At 35.8% G+C, this 15,977-nt stretch overlaps 1 long non-coding RNA gene across 1 annotated transcript in view; it reads right to left on the bottom strand.

The window, feature by feature from the left end:
- Positions 1–851: 851 nt before the first annotated feature.
- LOC122840851 overlaps positions 852–15,977 on the bottom strand; it is a 37,905-nt gene continuing 22,779 nt past the window's right edge. Inside the window, exons 2-3 of the long non-coding RNA XR_006372298.1 lie at positions 13,045–13,126; positions 852–1,684 (exon numbers count right to left, since the gene is read on the bottom strand). This is a non-coding gene — a long non-coding RNA (uncharacterized LOC122840851). The remainder of the gene's footprint in view (positions 1,685–13,044; positions 13,127–15,977) is intronic.

Raw genomic sequence — 15,977 nt, 5'->3', positions numbered from 1 at the left:
ATAATCATTTATGGTAGATAGTGTGATCCACAAAATATCTTAATACTTAATCAAATGCTCCAGGCCAGAGTTTATTTAGCCTTTGGTACAATTATGTATTGGTGTTCACCATCTTGAGTCAGTTTGAATATCGAAGTATGGGAATATTTACTAGGATTTTGCTGTTGGACTTATTCTGCACTGGTGTCTAGCAGTTTGCAAGATATTTAAGCAATCCAAATACGTCCCACTGTTTTATGAAACAGTTTCAGAAGTGAATCAAAGTCAAGAGAAACGTCATGGGGAATTGGCTAACTGAAAGGTTTTCTGCAGATGCTGCAGAAACATTAATGAAAATAGTAAGCAATTCCATTTCCTGTTTTTAATTTTTTTGGCTGAGCTGAATGTAGCCTATTTTGTTATGGTAGGAGTGCTGCAATCTAGTCCAATTAGTGTGCTTAGTTACTGACTCAGTGTTGCCAATTTCTCAACAACAAAAGTAGTTAAGGTGTTCCTAAAGATGCCAGAAGTGGATTTCACTGGGCAACCAGTGAGTGGTTGGAACTTAGGGAAAGCCCATGGCAGCACCCACTGATCATTGAGAGGATTAAGTATGATAGATGTTTTTTTTCCCAAAAGTATCCATCAACAGCAGAAAGGCTTTTAGTTGATGTCAAGATCAAGCAATTTTTGTTGTGAAATACTTGGCCATTCAAATATTAAATACTTAGTATATATAAATTCTCAATTTCTGAAGCAAAAACATTTAAAATATAAGTGCAGATTCAAATGTTGGTTCTGTATGAATACAGTCTCAGAAGGATAACTGCACAGACAAATCCGATAAGAGAAAAAAATAGCAAGGCTTTTATTGTTAGGAAGTTTCAGAAAAGTTTGTCAATGTGACATTTTGCTTCAGAGAACACAGAAACACCATGATGTCACCTGGCCCGCTATCCTTCAGATGTACTGGCTCCTGTGACTCAGACGGGGAGTTGCTTCAAGGGACGCCCTAGGGCTACGGGGCCTCAAAGAACTGGAAAATACACCCTTGACCATCTTAAGAGCACTTTTCATTTCACAGTAAAAAGGCATTCTAACAAAGAGCCATTACTGAGTCAGCTCTGCTGAAGCCACAAAAATGTCAAGTAGAATCTAGCAGAAAGGTTGCTAAAGCTTTCTATATTGAGATTTAACTTTATGCAAAAGACATACAGGCAAATCAACAGAGAGTTTTGATTTGGTAAAAGAAAAAGTTATAAGAACCATACAGCAGTGAAATAGTTTTAAGGTAAGTGAAGTCACAGATTTTTAAAAAATTAAATCCACATTTTCTCTATAGCATCTACCTCTCCACATTCAGGAATCTAATCTACAGCAGGCACCGATGAGAGCTTTCACCGAAAGAAGAAGCAATCTAAATCTCTTCTTGGGCATTCTTGTTCCCTCACAATGAATAAAATTCATTTTCAAGGTGGGAATAAAACTATCTTTCCTGAAAATATTCCACTAAATACACACATCTATATCAAAGAACTTGTTTCAAAATAATCTTAAACAAAAATCCTGATTGGAAAATTTCAACCTTAAAGTTTTCATTTGCCGAAGGACAATGTCAAATGAAACATTGTCCATCTGTTCTGCGTCCGATCACACTTCTCCCTCTGCCTCTCCTTTCCTCCCTTGGTGGGGGGGCCGAGGCGACCTGTGCATTACAAGCAGAGGGCTGATGATTACATTGTTGGACTGAGAGCGATGCTCATGGTGTTGTAATCCCAGCAGTAATCAATATCTGTGGCCGCTTTACCATCCCATCACTTCTCCAGAATATAAAATATCCCAGAGCTACACTTAGCCAAAACTTTAATTATTCTTTCAAAGTCAAATGTGGATGGCAATTGCTACAAATAAATTACAATTCATTTTTCAAATGATTTACTAGGGCTTGACGGTAAATTACCCATGTGTACTTTCTATATTTGTAGAAAGAAAAACAGAAAGAAATTTCTGGTAAATCTCTCAATAAAAGTAAAGCCTCTCTTTCCCCAGTGACAGTTTGAATAACTGCTCTGAATATGCCAGTGTTACACACTCTGTGCACAAAGGTACACAAGTGTCATTCACATTGTAAGTTGAATGTCACAGATAAAGCCAAATAAAGCTTTAATTAAAATAAATACCCAGATAAATGCCATCTGAATTGGACTAAAGTGGCAAAAAGCAAATTGAAATGCTTTTATTTTTTGGAAAGAAAAAACTCAAGTAGAGAGTTACAAGCTTTCTAGCAATGTTTTTGGTTGTTGCAAATTTAACAATATTACTGATCCCCTGTAAATAAAATAAAAAATATGATGAAATTCAAATCAATTACAAACTATTTTATACCAAATTGGAAAATAAGTATTGATGTAAATCGCATTGCCAAAGTATCAAAGAGCCATAATGGATGGTGATGCTCTGGGCAGGATGGATCTCCACTAGTGGTCAGTCTTACAACAAATCTAAAGAAGCCTCTGACAATATGACAGTACAGTAACATAACAACAATTCAATTTCCAGGCAGCAGAGATGATATTCCACAGTAACATGCCCTAGATGACACTTTCAGTTGTTTGCAGGCACTGCTATTTCCCCTTGTTTGCTTTTTCCACTTCTCTTTGAATCTCTGTCTGGCCGCATTGTCAGAAAGCCAGGCAGTGCTCAGCATAAATTGATGGAAGAGCTGTTTTGAACTTCCTCCTTCTCTCTCTGTTCGTTGGTCCTACTCTGCATTCATGGAAGCCTCTTTCTCAACTCCTCTGGGATTATAGGCTGAAGTTCAGGTATTAGGGGTTGTAGTTCAGGTATTATTTGAGCTGTTGAGATGCTAATCAGCTGCTCCCAGTTGTAAAAACAAGACACCCTTACCACGATTAAGCATCATAGCAACTGTCCAAAAGTAAAAAAGCAAGAGTAAAAGTCCTTACAGCTACACAACATTCAAAACCAAGGAGTATATTTGTTCAAACTTGCAACGGCTAAACCAAAAAAAAAGCGTCATGAGAAGTCTGCAAAAAGAATAAAGTAGAACTAATATCAAAGAGCTACTCCAACATGCTGCCACCGTGAGCAGCACAGTTCTAGAAACAAAATGTACATCAAGATGTTGATGTATGTTTCAATAAGCAAAGTTTTATGATTTGTGAATGCAAAACAAAGTCTGTGCTTCTTTTAACTCTGAAAGTACTCGCAAAGGACCAATACCTAATGTTATCTAAAAATTTAAGTGGAAGTAGATGATAATTCTAGTGAAGTAAAGGACAAGAAAAGCAGGAACCTGACGCCTGACAATCATATAAACTACCCATTTTAAAAATAAATTTTTACTTAAACATGTTTCTATTAAAACAGACACATGCAGAGTCTTATCTAATCTGCATATTCTCTAATATTTCATTTATGCAAGTTGCTTAGCTGTTGAGATTATGTGAAAGGAGAATCTAGTTTCAGGCTCTTCTCACATAAGATCAGTATATCTAATTAGAGTAATCATTTTACCTGACAGGCTTTTATCTTCTTATGCAATATTTTGTATTTATGGTACCACAACACAAATAATTTTTTTTCTCCCCTCCAGGGGGTCTTTTGTGGGCTCTAGTGTCCCTTATTTGAAAGTAGGCTGTCAGGAAGGGGGGAAGAAGAAGGAGGAAGACATGCGGTAAATGTCGACGGGTCTGGGAATCGAACCCGTGACAGCCGCGTCGAGGACTCAAGGCCTCCAAACGTGGGTCGCGCTATCCCCTACGCCACCACAGCACACACAAATACATTTTTAAACAATTGAAAACAGTTAAAAATGCATGTCTACGTTTCAAATATACACATTTGGAAATGATAAATATTTCCTTTGTTATGAAATTAAACCATGACAAATCATTTCAAACGTGAAGTGTAAATAAAATCAATCAATCAAATTTTATTTGTATAGCACATTTCAGCAGCAAGGCATTTCAAAGTGCTTTATATCATAACAAACACAAAAACACAAAGTTATGAAACTTAGAATCAACAATAAAAACATTACATTAAGTCAAGTTCCATCATTAAATTTGTAATTGATTACATTTCAAATACAACTCTAAACAAGTGGGTTTTTAGTCGAGATTTAAAGGAAGTCAGTGTTTCAGCTGTTTTACAGTTTTCTGGAAGTTTGTTGCAGATTTGTGGTGCATAGAAGCTGAATGCTGCTTCTCTTCGTTTGGTTCTGGTTGTGGGGATGCAGAGCAGACCTGAAGGGTCTGGAAGGTTGCTATGACAATAGCAGATCTTTAATGTATTGTGGTGCTAAGCCATCCAGTGATTTATAAACTAATGATATTTTAAAGTTTATTCCAGTGGAGGGACTTTAAAACTGGTGTTATGTGCTCTATCTTCCTGGTTTTAGTGAGAACGTGAACAGCAGCATTCTGGATCAGCTGCAGCTGTTTGATTGATTTGTTGGACAGATCTGTGAAGACGCTGTTGAGGTAATCAATGCGACTAAAAATAAAAGGCACAACAGTGCATATCTTTAACCAAATACCTTGGAGAGGCACCTTCAGCCTTCACTCTGAAGGTCACAGCTACTATCAATTAAATCAGGCTGTCTGTCTTTATTTGCATTTGCATCTTTTAGCCAAAGGCATAGTTTGTGAAGAAGTTACAAAGAATCATAAGCATCTCATCATAGATGAGTATCAATCTATTGAAGAGTAATAACGGTCCCACACTATTATTTACATACCATGTTTTTGTACAATTATGTGAAACATAGATTCATCCTGTATTATCTGTAGGGGATATTAATGAGTCTGGATGACTTTTTTCAACCCAAATTTCAGAAAATGATGAAGGAGCAAGATGCTAAAATAGGATGACTGCACACTACATATTTAATCACTGCTCATCATAAAGAGACAAGTTAGTGAGAGGTCAGCAGTCCAGCACTGCAGCAGCTCTTCCTCTGCCAGGCTTCAGTGTCACCACTAAATATGACGTTCAACTTGAGCTCTGTCAAATTTATACTAGAATGTTTTGCTTTCTGCTGTTGTCTGGGAATTTGAAAAATAAACTATACATTTTGAGTATTACTTAATCACTTAACATGAAACATTCATTTCTAAATGTTTAGTATAGTTGTATTTTATGGTTTAGTACATATTTCTGTGAAAAATCTCAATACAAGTTCTAAAGTTGGAAAGAAAGCTTTCAGTACCGTGACTAAACCAAATTCCATTCTTCTCAGCTTTTATTTATGTTGATGCAGCTATTGATCATGCTGAAGAGAAAATTATGTCTCTAGGCTGCAGTGCTCGTAGGTGGGCCAGGACATTAATCAGGAAATCAATTATGCTGTCGATTGGTCGGGCTGTGTTTGGGAAAGGATTGTGATCTGAAGATTCAGTTGAACTGGAAAAAATAAAGTATTTGTTTCACATTTCTACTGCACCATTAGCATTTATACAGAGTTTCAAGGGCTCTGTCTTTATATTTAAGAGTTCGGTGTAGACTGGTGGAATTATGTGTCAGAGATATTTTCTTTCTGCCACTAAGGCTGAGAGTTCCTACACCTCTGTATCTCATTAGCATTTTTTTTACAAAGTAAACTAAATATAAAAAAAAATAACAAAAGTGGGGGTATTATGTAAAATAAACTTTTTTGAGGTTAATATCACATTATAATATTATTAGCTCATCAAAAATATACCTGCATGGTTAAGGAAACCTTTAATATCTTGTGGCAGCAATTTATGGGTGCCCAAATTCCTCAAGGCTGCAGTCTCCAAGCCGAGCTTCTGCCTCACAAAGCATCCCTCCTGCGGAACGCCCTCTTCAGCTCTGAAGACTAGTGGCAGCAGCAATTAGGAAACACCTGGTGAAACTACGTGACTGCTGAACTTATGCAAACTACTTCTCAGAGCAAAGTAACGTTGTTACAGGCTTAATGGAGAAACGTTGTTATGATGATGCTGAAGGCAGAGTGCTGGAAAGACACTGTGCTATGAAATGGCCTTATGACCTGGAAAATATATGCTACTGCCCCTTTAAGATTAGGCTCTAAATGTTTCAATGGGTTTTATGCAGGTAGGCACATTTCCTCAGACAGGAAATGTTGGTACTTATAAAACTGCCATTAGGTGTGAATATGAACATCTTTTTCACCATTGTTATGTATAATCTTTGTGACCTTGTTTGTCCTCTCAGAGGTTATTAGCTGAGTAGGTAATATGGAACAATGTAATCACTACCTCCTCTTTACAACAACAGCCAACCTTTCTGAACCATTTTTTCTGTTACTTTCATCTTCATTATTTAATTGAGCCATTTTTAACCCATGAAATAATACAGTGTGGTGGAGATAACTCTACATTAACTCCAGGTTTAGCACTCATTTACTGCTTCCACAGGAACTGAGACTAATTAGCAGCCTTTTTTTTAATTAAAAGCCCTTGATTAACTAATCATCAGTACATGTGGCCACTGTTGTAAAAGTTTAAGCAGTTTGTACCATTACTACATATCAATGCTGCAATGCTCAGGTAAATTATTAAAAACCCAAGAGCAGATTCTCAGACTCTTTGGGGCCAAGGTTGGCAGAATTAATGTTAATTAATGAAATCCATGACAACACAAATCAGCTGGGACAAGCAGAATTTAGTGCCGATTCACAAACAAACAAACCTTTTATTTATCTGAGGGCTTTAATTTTAATAAAAGACTGTATCAGGTATGGCTTGATTTAAAAAATAAATACAATTTTTAAACTTCAAAAATTTTGCAAATGTTATTTTGGTTTATATTCATAGTCAGTGTTGTACACTCACTCTTCCTGATTCACTAGCAGTGAGGACAGCTTCTCCGAGTATCATTAACAGGTGTTCTATTCAGGAGTGAATGAAAGATGTAACCTGTATTTATTTTGTTACTTAAAGCAGAAAAGTGCTCCAACCTTTACGCTCCATGGCAGGAGTTTGATTCACTACTGTATGTCTGCCAGTGTGGGTGCGTGCACAGTCATTACACAGCCACTAACACACACAGAGAGTTGATGATGCATGCCTCACTCCACACTTTAAACTTGACTATTATGCTTTCTTCCTCACTTTAAAACATAAACTGAAGTTCATTTAAACGTATACATCAAATAATTTTTTTCTTCTTCTGCATTCAGATTTTGTTGTTACTGGGCAGAAGTCTCAAGGTGGGTTTTGCAGCTATGATAGCAGAGATAAGCAGAGGAATGAAGCAAGTGTTTAAGGCATTCTGTCACTTTTCTCTCAGACCACTGTCCAGGTAAGTAGCCCAATAACAGCAAAAACATAATTAATTTAAGTGTGTGATGATTTTGGTTCTCCTTAAATAGAAAGAAGATTCAAAATGCCCATAGAGCTTTAAAAAGGGCAGCAATTAGTTTTAATGAATGACTCTTCAGTCAAAATGTTTGCCTCGTTTTTCTTTCCAGCAACAAAAGAATTGCGATATGTGAATGAGAGCAACTTTATGGGAATTTGATCAGAATTAAATACAGTTTATGTAACCAAGGAGAACAGCAGTGAATTAAACATAAAAAAAAAGAAAACTTAAAATGTCAGGGTGTAAATGCTGCATGATGACATAATTGATATGCTAATTGATGAACGACGCCATGACCTTTATCCGGCTAAAAACAGAAAACTGTATAAAAAAATTTGTTTCTCATTGTTAGACACTGAATCAGACTAAATATGTTGTGTTGTAGGTCAGTATTACACCATTTTTATTTCACAAATGTCAGCATAACGAGGAAGAAAAATATTCAATCAAACCAAACCCAGCCAAATATTTAGTTGGGTTTTTTTTAAATGCTAAACCTTATGTATGCTCCAAATACTATATCTTTACATAAAATTTCAAAGCTTAGCTGATGTCATGGCTTTTTATGCTTCTGATAGGTTAATTTATTGTTTGGGTTAAACAAAGTGCCACATGTGGATGTATTTTAAGGGCACTGTAAAATACATCCCTTCTGGTTTGAGTTCATTCAAATGACTTGAAACAAATCAGCCATGATATGTAGGAAAATTAATTTTAAATCTCACCATTCCAAAATGTTAATATTTCAGTGAGAAATATGCAAAAATCAATACTAGATGACAGGCTAAAGATGTCATGAAGGTAAGAAAAACATAGATTGCAAATGCACACAGCAACAATGATTTTAGAGGGGAGGGAGGAGAGTAGAGTGCAAAATCAACTTTTTGAGCTTTTTACGTCGTTCCTTTACCTTATACCTGGAGTGTTGTTTTGGCTCATCCAGAAAGGTTACATAGCTATAAACTTAAAAAATGCTGATGCATAATGGTTAAATGCTTTGATCATGAACTAGTTTGTTTAAACATAAATAATAGTTTGCAATACATAGTATGAAATATTTCAGCTAAATCAGCTTTTTGTCTTTAACTTTCATCAAACAAACAATAGGCATGTCAAGTAGAATTTTATCTGTAATCTGCAATTTAATGCAATAGTAAGTCGGGCATCTGCTCATCTTCTTATTTTCTGCGGCTATTTGCTCAAACCTGCTCATGCCATTAGTCAGTATTTTCCCCAGCTGGGATGTGAGGTACTCTATATCAAACATTAACACAGCACCACATCAACATGCAGACCCCATGTGGCTGGAATAATGATCAAGACAACAACAATGCCACCATTCTTGCAGTGAAGTTTTTTTTTATTCCCCCTGCGCATCTTCACAACACTCATTGATGTAGTATGAATTACTGACATGTCTGATTTCTACCCGTCAGCTTTCTGTCTCTTTCTTTGCCTTATTTTTTCCTCTGCTACCAAAACTAATAAGCACACAATTGCCAGCTGCAGTTCCTCTGTCCTCGGCTGTCACTTATGTTATTCCTTTATATTTATTTATTTTACATTTTTAATGTGCATTGCAAGTATCAACACCCTATGGCTATTTTTACATTTTTACATGTAACAAACAACCTGAAATGTAATTTACTTGGATGTTATGTGATACATATAAAATAGCACAAAATTAGAGAAGCGTTCCCACAGCATAATGCTGCTATCTCCATGCTATGGCGTCTTTTGGTTTATGGTCAGTGTTCATGTACTGTCAAAGACAGTGTTAACGTCAAAAAGGAAAAAGAAAAGTCATTTTCATATGACCACATAATTGCTGTTCTTTCTTACACTGCTACAGTTCTTTTAGAGATACAATGGATCTATGACCTTGCCTTCATGTGTCAACTTAGGCCGAGGGTTATGTCTTAATAGATTTTGTCCTATTTTCAGATGAATAAATGAACAGGATTTGCTCACTTTTGTTCTCTAACAAACCTGGCAGGTCGACACAGAACAGCTGGATACACTGAGAATAAATAACACATTTCTATTTTCCATTTGTTTATATTGGATTTATTTAGAGTAAAGGGAATGAACATGTATGAAGCAATAAAACCCATGCATCATTTTCATTCTGCTTTTGCAATTATTCATGGCTTGTATTGGCCACACAAAGTCCCAGTAGAACACCTTGTATTATAAGATTGCTTTTATACTGTGAGAAGGCATTGGGGGTACAAGAACTTTTACAATGCACTATTACAAAAAAAAATAGAAGAAAAAAAAACTGGACACAATTTGGAAGCAACTGTTTAGCCCATGCGCCAATGATTTCAGAATGTTGCATCCACCCAGAGTAATTTCACAAAGTTTCCCATCCTTACAGAGTCAGGCCTTTGATTTTATTTTTTTTTCTTGGACGCACAAGTTTCCCAATAGTTGCAGAACCCATCACTTTTTAGCTGAAAACGTCCTTGTCGGGGTGGAGTATGCACAAAGAGGAAAACCTGCAGAATCGAGTTTGATTGCACCAAATCTGTCAGGCAGGATATCATTATCTCCGGGAAGTTTCCCACAGCTAGCAGCTGGGAAATTGTCAAAAACCATCTTGTTGTCGATGCAAATGAACCCCTTTGAACTGCAATTTATGTATGTAGGTGTTTATAGCTGTCAATCACCAATAAGAATTTTTGACTTTAGGAAACAGCGCAGCAAATTTCATTTTTAGTCACCTTCTGTTTTTCCATGCTGCAGTGTCGTAAAAAGATTTAACCATATTGATTTTTGAACCTGGTTAAATAATATATAAAACTGAGTTAAGCATATGGCTCTAAACAACTTAAAATTTCAGGACAAAGCAGTTCGTCATAAGGCAACGGAAGATTTGGTGTGGCTATAATAAGTATTTAAAAGTTGAATAGGTTATTAATCTTGTTGCAAAAAAACAAACAAAAAATGTTGATTAATTGACAAAGGCTTAAAAGCAGTTAGCAATCACTTTTAGAACCATTATAAAATTATCTTTATGGTTTGTTGTTAAAGAAACTAAAGAGTTGTAGGTAAATTATAAATTACACAGTAAAGATCATTTAACAAGATTGATGCTGGTGTTTATTTTCTTTCCCTAGACCTTCTTGACAAGTTATTAAATAAATAACTTGTTATACTGTTAAATAAATACTGTTTGTTGATTAACTATTTGGAAGATTGGAAATTGTTGGCTTAAGAAATGCTTTCTCACTACATTGGGTATAGACTAATATAGTAAGATATGCTACTCACACACAGTTATAATATTTTTTTTTACTTTGCTTTGAGTCACCGCACAAAGAAAAGGCTAGAGATAACATATCCATGCTAAAATGTGGCACAGCTGACTCCATCTTTTCTCAGTACGTTTCCCCATGAGTATACACATGAGGTCTCTTTTTGCACATAGACCTTAAATATCATCTCATGAAAGATGGCTTATCTTTCATATAATCATTTTAATCGTGTATTCTTGTAGTGCAAAATTCAGTTCCTGACAAATTCACAAAGGTTCCCTGTTGGTTAGTTGACTTTTGTGTGGGAGACAGATGTGACAAAGGCTCCCTCATGCGTTAGTCGTGACATATTTGGAGTGCATGCTATGTTGGGAATGGTGAACACCAAGAAAAAAAAGGAAAAAAGACTAAAGCCTGATATAACTGATGGGTCAGGAGCTTAGATGATAAGTTTGTGGTCTGTAGCTAAGTAAGCTATCCTTACACAATTAAAGAAAACTAAAGACAGAGAAAAAAAAAAAAACAGTGTAATTTGACATAAAAATGACCGTAGATACTTTTTTCTGTTTATCTAATTTTATCTATAAAAACAATGATAGAATTGCTTATGTCTTCATAAGAAAGCCATAAAATGAACAGTTCCTGTTGCTATATCTAGCAAGAGAGCTAGACCAACAAAGGCCAGTGCCTCTGTAGAACAGGTAGATTGGATCATAGTTTTAAACTGCAAGATCAGAAGTCTGCAACCTACAGCAGTGGAGCTGCAAGTGCCTTTATGGCTGTATTAATTTATCAAACATAGAAATATTGCCCCGTATTTTGTTTTATTATTTTGTTCTGTGCCCCCTGAGCACAGAACACTCCGCCCCCTTGATAAATCTGGTCTAGAACCACCACTGCCAACTACACAACAAATAAATACCAGCTCACCTTAAATAATTGTCTTGCTTTTTGCATGTTTCTTGGACCTTCACTGATTTGGAATTCCATCCAGCTGTGATAGAACATCCTGTTCACAGCTAGCAACAGTCCTGTGAGCTGCGTCATGCTGTTCCCTGTAAGCGCTCCTTTTTGTCTTCATGATGGCTACTTCCACAAAACAAACAACCAAAGAAACAAGCATCTCACTTAACTTAGCACAGAGGTTTTGTGGCTAACGCTTGAGAGGAGGCAACAGGTCAGCTTGTGCTTCACTATATCATTTGCTATACTTGACTGACATCACCAAACAACCATACTTCCTGAAAATCAATCAAATTCCAGGAAATGCCTTCAGATGTGGGCGGGGCAAAATGCTGTGCAGCTCATTAAGGTAATACATTTCCTCTGTCAGTGGCAAAAAGTGCACCTTGACAACACCAGGGGTGTCAACTCCTCACTCACTGTTCATGCATTAAATGCAAAGCAAAATTCTTTCAGGGAACAACTTAAAGATAGTAATATCCCCTTTCTAATGCTGCTCTGGGCAACTGCCCACGTTGACCATATGAAACACTACTGCAGTACAATTAGAAAGAGAGTGTACAAGCTTAGCTTTTATGGGAGCAAACCTTTCTAAGAACACTTTAGACCAGTTTGCCAGAGAGAATGCAGACAAAGTCCAGAATATCTGGGATGATGTTCTTTGGACACACGAGTCTGAAACTGATTGATCAGAACATCAGGAGTAGGCATGTGAATGACATTTAGAAAAATAACTTTCCACAGTTGTCTCAGTCAAGATGTGCTTACAGTCTAAGTATTGTAAATCTGGAACAATAGATTAGATCTTAAAAACAGCAAATAAGTAATTTTTTCTATGATAAATAGGAATCTAACAATCTTCACAATTTTTTAAACTGCCAACATTGTGAACAGCACACAGTGGCCCCGCTAAAACAGAAATATTGGCTTGCTGCCACATAACCTTTATTTTACTCTGCTCTGTAAAGCCATCCCTAGCTGTAATATGGAAGAGTCTTTTGAACACTTCAGTCCAGGTGTTTGGTGATGTTAATTTGCAACCTCAAATAATAACCTTGTTGTTGTCATCTACATCTTTGATATGTACTGGGTCACAAATATCGCTACAAGAAAAATCACTTCATCATCAAAGTGAATAAACTAAGAGAATGGTGAACAGTAAATAAGATATTGTGTAGCCTCTTAGATGCTAAGAAAAATCTGGAGGAACGGTAGAGGTTCTAAGGTTCGAATAGATTGTATTGTAATGTTGCAGACATTTAATGAATGACATCTTGCACTATTCTAAAATGTTTTGCAGACACCATTTTGTTTTCATCCTTCACTTTTTTAAAGGTATGAAAGGAATATGTGAAGTTAGATCAACTATCTCAGAGAAGGTATTTTTTGTTTGCTCACAAAGGCACTGGGGTAATTACCAGACAACCTGTCTGTTCTTGTCAGAGTCAAATTCTTTACATTCCCATCCTACCTGCCATTGATGGATTATGGTGTATATCTGATTTTTTCTGCAGGAATCATGCCTTCTGGTAAAGAAAGCTGTAGAAAAGTTCCTGAAAGAATAAACAAGACATAGATATGGTAAACATAGATATGATTTAAAATAGCTTCAATACATTTTTGAGACATTTTCCAAAGCATATGTTCATAAATGAGTTATTTGAACAACTATCTCTGAAATTTATGTATGTGTTCATTTGTACTATGACATACAAATCATTGCCAAAACTAAAATGAATTACTAGCTGTTTATAATGACTTGTGAAGCATATGAAAAAGTTTTAGCTTCAGGCGCACTGAGAAGAAATGTGTGAAAGCAGTGTTTTCAAGGTAGTTAGGCAGACTGAGCATGCATTCAGACAGATGTTCTCTAAAAGAGAAGTGTGAGCACAAGACAAGCAACAGTGATAATTCAACACTTAACAGCTAAAGTCAAATCACTCTTTGGCCTAAAACTAATACTGCTTCAACCACTAGTCACAAAGTTAGAGAAAAGAAAAACATCACTGTTAAGTGTAAGTATGATTTTAGTTCAGTACTCTCGTCTTTTCCTCATTCCCTATAAACTGATTTGATTTACTATAATTAACCTGCTGATATTTTCAAAAGAGGTCAACTGAAAGGGAATAATTTATTTCACTATTCATCCAGTTTTATTTTTTACTGTAACTACTTGTTTGAACCAGCGGTTTTTCTCAATTTGAATTTAACCTTGCTGTTTGGTAACCCGCCTGATGTTACAGTAGTTTCAACGGATTTTCAGGTGATCCACAATCTTTTTGGCTGCAGGATATATATATATATTTTCATTTCTTTTTAATCATGAATTGTTTATGAAGTAGGAAGCATCAATCTTTAAAAATATTAGTTTTTGGTGATTGCAGTGAGTCAGTGCCTCATCTGCCATCAAGACAAGTAAAATACCAACATTGTTTAGTGGGAGGAGAAAATTCTTTTGCCCACTTGACTGTTATGCAAACCTTTTTTGCATGATTCCAACATTTATGGTAAAATTTATGCATTGCCTGTTCAAATACATGAAAGAAGTACAGGGTGAGCCAGTCTTATGCTGCACCCCACTGCTGGTGGCATTGTGTTTTACACACTGATTGAAGCACACAGTTGGCATTTCTGTCTTGATTCTTCATAATTTAGAGCTAACATGTACTTTACTGGTCCCAAAATTAGAAAATTATTGGACAGCAGCAGCATGACTGAGGAAGTTTTTACACGCCACAAAATCTCTCTTTATATATGTATGTATCTTTGTAAAAAAAAAAAAATAGCAACAGATATCTCAAATAAACAGGAAAAACTGACTTTTACTGGCTGGGAAAAGGTTTGTTTTGAGTATGTGGAAGTTATATTGTACTGTTGGGTAAATTAAGATGCAAATTTTATTTATGCACATTTAGACTGTCCACAGAGATAATACCCACTGTTTAAGACAATATAAATTTATGGATTCCAATGTTACCACTGTACAAATTAACTTAAACAGCAATTTGCCACCAGACAAGACTATACAGTATATCATAGCAGGGTGTTCCCTCTGTTATTATGGGGAATAATGGCTACCATAAATTTGTTTCTACACCCCTAATGTGTAACATCATTCAAATATCCTATTACAATTCAACGGATGGACTGGAAAGAGATCAGCATCTAAAAAAATGCACTGCACCTGCCTTGGAATACTAAGCAGATTGTAGATATGCACAGGGGCAAGCACATGTCTGTGAATAGAGAGCTATGGATTTGCCCAGACTGTCTTTGGCATTTTAATCCAGTGGGAAGATTAAAACAGTTACTCACCTTTATCTCAAAGAAACTAACACATGCTATACCACAAATGCTCTTCATTCAAGCCTTGGTCTTTAAATATATGTCATGGTTCTAGTACTGTTAAATGACAACTAATTGATAAAAAAGGGGTACAACAACAACAAAAAAAGGAATATCATGTAGAAATGTAATGCTTGTTGCCACCTACTTCAGAAAGTAAAATAAATATATAGCTTACTTGAACCCAGTAAAGTATTTCAAGCCTAGTAATTGTTTTGATGATTGAATAAATCCCCATGACTGTGTAGCTGACTAACCCAGACTGGAAGGGCATTTAAAAGCTGAGGGATCTTTTGCAGGAATTTTAGTTGAAATATCTGATAAAAAAGAGACACCAGGATTTCCGATATTTAACTTTTTCCACATTTTTCCAATTATCTGATATACTAAACTTTAGGTTTTCACTTTTTATATGCCATAATCCTCTAAATTAAGGCTCTATTTTTACTCTGTCATGAATTTGTAATACAAGAGTTTCATTTTTTGAAATTAGCGACATTACTGAAGTTTTCCAAGATTTTCTCATTTTTTTGAGACATACCGGAACAGCAAACATTTTTCACAATTGATCATCTTATAACCAAAATGTTCTAAATGGATTTTTTGCGACAGAGCGCTGTAAAATAGAGCTTCATTTATTTCCTCTGACACAATACTTTTACAATTACTCTGCTATTAGTCTTTGGGGATATGTCTATACATCTTGCATAAATATGCCTTTATCTTGGTCTATGTGTTGTAGGCCCTATGTTTATATTTGTTCTTGACTTACTCTATGTTTGCTATTGTTTCAATGAAACAAATGCTGACTATGCTAATAAATAAGTGAAATTGTAAAGACAGACATTAAAATTGCCTATAAGCTACCAGAATACATGACTTAAAACCATCATAATCATCCTTGTTTATGAACTTCTAGTGGTTAAAAAGACAGAAAGATGTTCAGGAAATTGGTCACTTTAATACCAATTGCTCCATCTCTCAGAACATTGGGCTCTATGTCCTTAGGGTCAAGACGAGATCAATAGTTTTCACTCAGTGGTACTACTGATCATCTCT

Source organism: Gambusia affinis, linkage group LG12, assembly GCF_019740435.1.
Source record: "Gambusia affinis linkage group LG12, SWU_Gaff_1.0, whole genome shotgun sequence".
NCBI lineage: Eukaryota > Metazoa > Chordata > Actinopteri > Cyprinodontiformes > Poeciliidae > Gambusia > Gambusia affinis.
The sequence above is the reverse complement of the archived record's forward strand: the minus strand, read 5'-3'. Positions and strand labels throughout refer to the sequence as shown.